Source organism: Podarcis bocagei (genome assembly GCF_964188305.1).
Source record: "Podarcis bocagei genome assembly, chromosome: 9".
NCBI classification, from domain to species: Eukaryota; Metazoa; Chordata; class Lepidosauria; order Squamata; family Lacertidae; genus Podarcis; species Podarcis bocagei.
The window spans coordinates 57,235,208-57,244,496 of NC_138134.1; the positions used below are offsets into that span (position 1 = coordinate 57,235,208).

At 42.8% G+C, this 9,289-nt stretch overlaps 1 protein-coding gene across 3 annotated transcripts in view; it reads right to left on the bottom strand.

Annotated features, from left to right (window-relative positions):
* The window catches only part of GSTCD (glutathione S-transferase C-terminal domain containing), a 55,720-nt gene extending 46,452 nt beyond the window's left edge, over positions 1-9,268 (bottom strand). For 2 of the 3 annotated variants that reach the window (XM_081209346.1, XM_081209348.1), the window contains exons 1-2: positions 9,130-9,268; positions 2,526-2,671 (exon numbers count right to left, since the gene is read on the bottom strand). The gene's annotated coding sequence lies outside the window, so the exon portion shown is untranslated. The remainder of the gene's footprint in view (positions 1-2,525; positions 2,672-9,129) is intronic. The other variant, XM_081209347.1, reaches the window with a different exon arrangement.
* Between the last annotated feature and the right edge of the window lie 21 nt (positions 9,269-9,289).

The following is a 9,289-nucleotide window of genomic DNA, read 5'->3' on the forward strand; positions in this document are numbered from 1 at the left end:
TCCTTATTCTCAGTTTCTCATACTGTAACACAAGCCCTATATACTATGGTAAAGGTAAAGGTAAAGGGACCCCTCACCATACTTGCACTTTGATGTGCTTTCGAACTGCTAGGTTGGCAGGAGCAGGGACCAAGCAATGGGAGCTCACCCCGTCATGGGGATTTGAACCGCCAACCTGCTGATCAGCAAGCCCTAGGCTCTGTGGTTTAATCCACAGCACCACCCGCTCCCTATATACTATGGTAAAGGTAAAGGGTAAAGGGACCCCTGACCATTAGGTCCAGTCGTGAACGACTCTGGGGTTGTGGCGCTCATCTCACTTTATTGGCCGAGGGAGCCAGCGTACAGCTTCCGGGTCATGTGGCCAGCATGACTAAGCCGCTTCTGGCGAACCAGAACAGCGCACGGAAACACCATTTACCTTCCCGCTGGAGCGGTACCTATTTATCTACTTGCACTTTGACGTGCTTTCAAACTGCTAGGTTGGCAGAAGCAGGGACCGAGCAACAGGAGCTCACCCTGTTGCGGGGATTCAAACCGCTGACCTTCTGATTGGCAAGTCCTAGGCTCTGTGGTTTAGACATATACTATGGTGCTACATCTTTCACTACATAGCCCAAGAATTCACAAAAACCTAAGACTTCAGTCCTGTTTGTTAGAAGTAAATCTAACAAACATTCTTAGGATTGCAGCATTAGGCTGAACACCTAAACACTTTCTAGGGAATAAGCACTAATATACCTGGTGAGACTTATTTTTGAGTAAACTGGAAACTTGTACTGGGTTGCACTGTAAGACATTTTCTCCATCTGATCAAAGTTATTCAGATCAAAATAATTACTTTTCTTAGACTACAGCATTCCTGAATTGCAGGGAGTTGAACTATATGACCCTTGGGGTGCCTTCCAACTCTACAATTCTATGATTTCAATTAAAATTACCTTAGTTCTTGACTGAAAACTCAACTTCCGCTCCCTTTACATTATTTTGAAAATAGGTGAACACACAGAACTTAAGGGAATAAATTATATGCACAATTAGTTATGATTCTGCACCAATTATATCTGATTTATGGAGACTATATGCTTAGGATCCTAGACTTGAACAATAGAACATATTTAATAAATCCCATTGACTGTCTTTTTAATTACAAATCAGGCTGCAACTCTTGGACGCTAGATGGCACACTTTCAAAACAATTGCAGCTGAAGAACATAATACCATATTAAAAAAAACCCTTCACTATACCAAGAACTGTGATTATTTATTCATAATATTTTTTTTCATCTTTAAGTAGAGCTGAAGTGTGTTATCAGCCAATACAGCTATAACAGATCTGTGCACTGATTTTCCTTTGTATTAATTGTCATTGTTTGTCCAGATGCTTCGCACTGGGGGATGTTTGTCTTATCAAATGCTAATGTTCTGTGTAAACTGTGTCTGGAACTACATAAAACTTGCTAAATCCTCAGGAATATCACACCTTGGCCTGCCTGAGCCACAGTAACCCCACCTTATATGTGATGTAATTTCTGGTTGTTTGTCCTTCTCCACGCCAAAATAAGGTAAAGGTAAAGGTACCCCTGCCCGTACGGGCCAGTCTTGCCAGACTCTAGGGTTGTGCGCTCATCTCCCTCTATAGGCCGGGAGCCAGTCTTGCCAGACTCTAGGGTTGTGCGCTCATCTCACTCTATAGGCCGGGAGCCAGCGCTGTCCGCAGACACTTCCGGGTCACGTGGCCAGCGTGACAAGCTGCATCTGACGAGACAGCGCAGCACACGGAACGCCGATTACCTTCCCGCTGGTAAGCGGTCCCTGTTTATCTACTTGCACCCGGGGGTGCCTTCGAACTGCTAGGTTGGCAGGCGCTGGGACCGAACGACGGGAGCGCACCCCGCCACGGGGATTCAAACGCCAAAATACAAACCCTTAAAAGAGATGTTTCTTCTTGCTTCTGGGTCTTTCTTGCCTCCTTGATAGGAGGGGAGAGAACTCTGTTGCAACAGAAAAATAAAGATCTGCCTTGCTTTCACTGCATCCTGCCTCCATCCATTCACCTCTGACCAATCATACTTAGGGGACTCAGTCCCTTGTGTAGGAGCCATCCTACTCTTGTGTAGGACCCTGGTCTTCGGCACACTTAGGGATCCACAGAGTGTTCGCAGTTTGCATAACAGAACTCAAAAGCTCAGCATTTGGCTAATCTACATTTATTTACATATAATACACTTGGAGCATTCTGACTTAGCTCCTTCCTCTTTCTCATCAGACAGCAAAGAGAAAGAACAAAGGACAATAGTCCCAGGAACACAGTAACACAAACATCCTGTCTCTGTCACTTCCCACTCTGTGGAGTCAAAACATACACCGTCATGTGATAGACAACAATCCCATGACTGCAATCACAGAGCAGGAATCTTAACACCTTGGGGAGTTGGGCTGTAAAAGCCAACCACCCCTATTTTTCTATATCAACCCCAAATCTCTAAATATTGGAAAAAAATATCTTTCAGAAAAACACTCACCAATTAAAGAGCTAAATGTTCCAGGTGATGATATTTAATGTTCCGCTGTTCCCCTTTTCAATATCTGTAGTTCAATTACAAAGTTTTAATGGCAGTTGTCTATGAAGGATTTAATCTCCATCTCCACCCTGTTTGCACACTGATCCCTGTAGAGAAAGTCAATCCATTGTAAAGTTGAAATAGAATTACCGTATTTTTCGCCCCATAGGGCACACTGACCCACAGGGCGCACCTAGTTTTTTTTGGGGGAAATAAAGAAAAAAAAATCCCCCCCCCAGGCGCGGGGCTCTGGCAAGGGAAGCCCGAGCTTCCTCAGACCCCAGCCCCCAGAACAGGCTGCTATCCGCAAGCCTAGGGAGCCCGGTGGGAAGTCGCGCCGGTCTCCCCAGGCTTGCGGAGAGCTGCCCGAAGCCTGGAGAGCGAGAGGGGTCAGTGCGCACCGACCCCTCTCGCTCTCCAGGCTTCAGCGAGATCCTGCATTCGCCCCGTAGGATGCACACACATTTCCCCTTCATTTTTGGAAGGGAAAAAGTGCGTCCTATAGGGCGAAAAATACGGTAAATTGTTGCCTTTCCTAGTTTTTTAAGTCATAAATAAATAAGAAGTCATACTCATCCAGAGCAGGCTAACTGAATGTTGCCCAGGGCTAGATTTATATGATTTCTAATGGCACCTATTTCTGAGTAAAAATGCATAGTTAATGCTAATTCTCTTAACTTGAAAATAACTCACATTGAAGCAAACTTACTGCTAAATAGATATTTAAAAAAAAATCAAAGTATCTAGAGGGATTTAATAAGAATTGTTGGTGTAGTCAAATCTGGAAAATTAACTTGAAAATTAAGGTGGAGAACAACAAAAAAAGATTTGTTTTTAACTATGTGGCAGGGAAAAAATATATAGAAAATGATAACAATGTTTGAATGCCTCCTGTGAAATATGCTACTACTTGAAAATCTTTGTAACTTTTCAGCTTCAAGTTAGAATATCATGACTTCAAGGACAATATACCAATATTTATAAATAAAGGAAATGTTTACCACCCTCAAAGATCAGTAACAATAATTATTATTCCCAGGAATTGTGAATGAAATCACCAAAATTTGTATTTAAAAAAATATTATTATTTGTGTGGCGTATGTTTATTTTTAATTCAATTATATTGCTTCTTAACTTTTGGTATGTCATTGAAATATATGTTCTTTGTTAAAGAAATATAGAAAAGATTTTTACTTCTGAGTAAACATATTTAGGAAGTGACAGTACTGATAAACGTTATGGAGAAGCTGGTGCATAAAGGGTGTGAGTAGCCCAATGATTTTATCCGGAGTTATTCAACGCATTACTGAAATGGAGTATACAGCCATGTTTTGCAGAACAGGAAGATCTTTTAACTGCTAGCTCTTCCTCTCTCCTGTTTAATACTGCATGAACTGAGCAATTACGGACCCCTCTCAGCAAACCCTAGGGACGTGATTGTCTCACGTGAATGTCTGCAGCCTCCGCTTTCTAGTTGGTACTTGTGAGCAAATGCACCATTTATCCTTTTCTTTCACATTAGCAGTGCACTAGAGTTTGCAGAAGAGGGACACAGCTTTCTACTCCGCTTTTAAACTCATTCTGTGGAGAGCAACAAGGTGACATTCTCAATTAAGAGTGTGCCTAAGGCAACAACATTGTTCCTTATTCACAGAGGGCTTCCGAGCAATGAGTAGAGTTCCATTCAGTGGAGATAAAAATAATAAATTCTGCGAACATACAGAAGAACCACCAGGCAGATAGTTCTTCATTCTAGCTTTCTCTGTTGTTTGTTATTACTGTATTTACTCGGATCTAATGCTCACCATTTTTGGCCAAACCACATTGCGAAAATTGAGGTGTGCATTAAATTCGATGGCACATTAGACTCGAGTAAATACAGTGCTTAAACTTTTATCTACAGGTACAATTGTTATGTTTCACAACGGGTTAAACGTCATCATTCCCATTTGTTTATTTGATTTCTGTGTCACCTTTCCTCCAAAGAGTTCAGGGCAGGACATATAGTTTCACAGGAAATGTACAGATCTTCCACTTTCTGGCCCTCCACTTTGGTACCTGAACTCCAGACTTAAACTTCCTTATGGCAATCACAGAATTATCGATAACAGTGTTATTGGCAATTAACATAATTTATTCAAAAGCTGTTCTTGCTAGATCAAAGCAAAAACATTCTGGAGCATCTCAGCCTTGTTTTGGAAACTTAATGAACAACCCTATGCAAAGGAGCTGAAATTTGCCGCAAACACTGTAGGACGTGATTTAAAAGTACAGTTTGGCCTAAATCTCAAATTTAATAATACTACATTCAAAAAGTCACTGGTTATACACAAACCGGTGCACCTCAAGACAGGTGCTACCATTATTTTCACCTGTGTCTTCCACAGAATATACCAGCTGCAATATAACATGCTCAACTCAGTCTCACCGATATATATTCTGTTGATATTTAAAGAAATCAATCATAGATTAATCCTGCAGGCTTTCTTTCATTGTCATTCCCCAACCCATCAAAAGCCTTTTTGTCATAAAACAGATAGTTCAATGGCATTATCTCAAATATTTATCTAGGGAAAAAGGTCTTTTTCAATCTAAGGCAGATGGCAGTGATCAATACAAGCCAGCCTGCTATGTTCAAAGGCCTCCTGCCTTTTATTCCAGTTTAGCTGGTCTCTCAAACAATTGGTTCTCCTTTTAAAACCTAGCACTGCCAGTTTCCTGAGTGAACAAGTCTGTTATTACTATTAAAAAGAAATGCCACAAACGATTTTAAAAAAGAATGTTATTAACCTAAAGCAGACCAACATGAGAATGACAGTCTACCCATCACTAACAAAAGTATTTTCACGCCCTGAAAACAAGAATAGTTTGAAACAACAAACTATTCTTTTACAAACTGATTTGCGTAAATTATCCCCAGTTTACATTTGCATATAGAATACAAAGCCTGCTCTAGAGGTGATCCAATGCATGTGCCACATTCTCATGTAATTTCCTGGGAAATTATCCAAATATGTATGTGTGTATACATATATGGACAGACATACATACTTGAACTTCTAAGCAGGAGATGGAAATTTTCCAGGAAGGTACTTTCTATAATTACAGGGTTGTATCCAACATTAGTCATACTCAAAGTAGACCCACTGAACTCAATAGGCATAATTAAGTCCATTAATTTTAATGGGTCTAATCTGAGTGTAACTTAGTCGGACAGAACCCAGTTTTTAGGCTATTTGTTGTACAATAACCCCTCCTTAATGTGTTAATGACAGTAACAAATGCATGGTTTACCAATCTGTCACCAAAGGTACCATAGTCAGGATTTTTGTTTTCTGTTATCCTACACAGGAGCAAGAGGGCCTGGAGACCCAACTACAACCTGTGTCTGCACTCTTGCCTTGCACTGTGTTGCAGCTGTTGACTCCCAGTTCAGTGGACTAGATGAAAACCAAACTACGGTTTGTAGTGAGAATGACAACTGCATCTCCAAACAGCAAGAGCAGTTATTACCACAACAGAAAACCACTTGCTGAGCAGGACAGCAACTCTGTACTTTACCACAGACAACCTTCTAATTAAGTTGTGATTATGCAAGTAAGAGGTATAGAATATAAATAGTATCTCTAACTGCTGGGAGTGAGATAGGATGAGAAATGGAAACCATAGAGAATTGGATCATGGAGTGCCCTCATACATTGAACTGATAAAAATTCACAGCCACAAGATTTGATAGTTTAGATGATTGCAAGAGGGGATTACATGAATTTAAGAAGCATAAATCTGTTAATGGATACGTGTCATGACGGCTATATGCTTCTTCCAGGTTCAGGGGCACCGTGCCTCTCCATATTAGTTGCTGGAGAACAATGGGAGAGAGCACCATTGTCTTCTTGTCCTGTTATGGGCTTCTTGTAGGTATCTGGTTAATCACTGTGAGAAACAAGATGTTAAGCTAGGCAAGTCTTTGTCTGATAAAGCAGAGGTCCTTATGGAAACAGCTCCAATTTAAATATATTGCATTATTTTATATAGGACCCTTTGGGGAGCCTTTTAATTAGAAAGTGGGTAAGGGAAAAAATAACATACAGCTGCGCTACATCTAGTTAACAGTAGTGATTAACTTAAAAGCTGCATATGGACAATCTCACTTTAGGAGACTGGGAGAACTATTTAAGCACTCACAATCCTTGCACCTTGTGAGTGATTGTGCATGCCTGTACAAATGCATGAGTACAAATGAGTATGTTTGTATGTCTCCTAAATAATAATAATAATTTATTTATACCCTGCCAATCTGGCTGGGTTTCCCCAGCCACTCTGGGCGGCTTTCAACAGAGTAGTTAAAATACAGTAGTCTGTTAAACATTAAAAGCTTCCCTAAAGAGGGCTGCCTTCAGACATCTTCGAAAAGTCTTTTATGCCCATCCTCGTTTGCCTATTGTCAGTCCGTATGGAGAACAGAGACTAGCACATGAATAGCATGTGCGTTGCAATCTACACAACTGACTCCCCACCTACTCCCCATGCTAGCTGCAAATTTCAAACTGGATTCACACTCCACCGTGGTCATGGATTTACTGAGTGCTACATAGTCTCCACCCTACTTCTAATAAATGGGAACAAATAGTAGACTACTTAATTGAAAACAAGCAGTCCTGCACCACGAGGCTGAATTATTCAAGAACTTGGAATCAACTTAAGCCTTACTTTTATATCCTTGTAATGTGCTTACAATTGGATCTTAAAATTTCAAGCACTCCAAACTCTTAATGTGCAGGAATTCTAATGCACAAAGAGCCAGAATTCAGTAGTTTTTTGCAGATAATCCTTGTGTGTTGCCGTTTAAGATTTATCACTTCTTTGTTGCTCCACACTAGCATGCAGCATAAACAAACAGTGATCTCTGTTTTAGCATGATGTTTGAACCTGGGATAGTGGAAATGTTTCACTCCAACAAACTACTGTACAATCTGTAACCAAGATTTATTGTTCGCTGGCTAGCTGTACTTAAAGCAAAATAAACCATGTTCTCCTGCCCACTAATGCAGAGGGGCAAAGTGGCCCAGATCACATGTTCATGGTAAACCATTAATGTGTGAACAGTGTAATTGTCTTCCTCTCACTGGTACACATGCTATATTTCAGGAGCTATGCGCTATCCTGCACCATGAACCTTTTATTAAGCCTTTGAGAAACCTTCATTGTGGTGGTATATGCTTTTGTGCTTGTGTAAATGAGGCAAGCTCTTCCTTACTCATAGCAGAACATAAACATTTAGGAATTTAGGAATACAGTATAGGAAGCTCATATACATACACCATCTACAGTGCCTGCCAGCAGCTTTCTAATATTTCAAACAGGGTTTTCCAACCCTACCTGGAAATGCCAGGGATGAAACCAGGTAACTTTTTGCATACAAAGCATTTGCTTTATCACTGTTCTAGCCCTTCCTTACATTTTCCCTCAGTTACACTGTGCAGAGTGTTGCCACATGTTTAAAAACCGAAGCATGTGCATCTTTCAAAAGTTGCCTGGTGTGCAGACATTCAACAGATGCAGCCTCCCACCCAGCTCCACATGCTGGAGGAAAACCCCACCGGTTGAATTTCGGCTGTGCCCCGTGAAATCATCTACAGTGGTACCTCAGGTTAAGTACTTAATTCGTTCCGGAGGTCCGTTCTTAACCTGAAACTGTTCTTAAACTGAAGCACCACTTTAGCTAATGGGGCCTCCTGCTGCTGCTGCCGCGCCGCTGGAGCATGATTTCTGTTCTCATCCTGAAGCAAAGTTCTTAACCTGAAGCACTATTTCTGGGTTAGCGGAGTCTGTAACCTGAAGTGTATGTAACCCAAGGTACCACTGTACTTAATAAGCTCACCAGCAGCCAGTATTCAACAGGTGGAGTTTTGTCCTCCCCCCCAAAAAGGGGGGGACGACGTGCTTTGTAAGAAAGAAGCTGGCAATCTTATGCTTGGTCCTGTGCTGAAGCTCAACCCTGTCTGGAAACCACCCACCTCCCTAAATGCAGAGGCAGAAACTAAGTGGAGCCCACTGTGCCCAAATCCTTTGGATCACCACCTCACCTCACCTCCAGCAGCAAGAGGAGACGGTGGAGGCAGCAGTGGGTCGCTAGCACTAAGCAGCTGCAGATTTCTGGGAATCGGGTGGGGAGGGAGGACTAGATCACAACCCTCCACCTACCCACCCCCTTAAAACAAAACCTAGTCCAGGTATAGGCAAACTCGGCCCTCCAGATGTTTTGGGACTACAACTCCCATCGTCCCTAGCTAACAGGACCAGCGGTCAGGGATGATGGGAGCTGTAGTCCCAAAACATCTGGAGGGCCGCGTTTGCCTATGCCTGAGCTAGTCAGAACCGGCCCTGACTGGGTCTGACCCGAGGGTGAAACGGTGATGCACTCTGCACGCGCTCAGAGGCTGGATTGCCCAGAGCACCATCACTCCCCGTGAATTTCAGCCAAGGGGTGGCGCCCAGCTCCCTATTCGGCCCTCCTCCGTCGCGCCTCTCCCGCTCCCCCGGGGACCGTCCGCCAGGCGCTTACCCTCAGGAGCTGCTCCCTTATTAGCAGGCAGCCGCCTCCCGGCTTGAAGTCGCAAGCTCCGCCTTTTCCTGCCTTCCGTCATGGCTGCCCCCGCCGCTTCCGGTGCCTGCCTCCGCGAAGGAGCAAGCGCGGCAGGGCCGGCGGCACCTCCGGGGAGAAA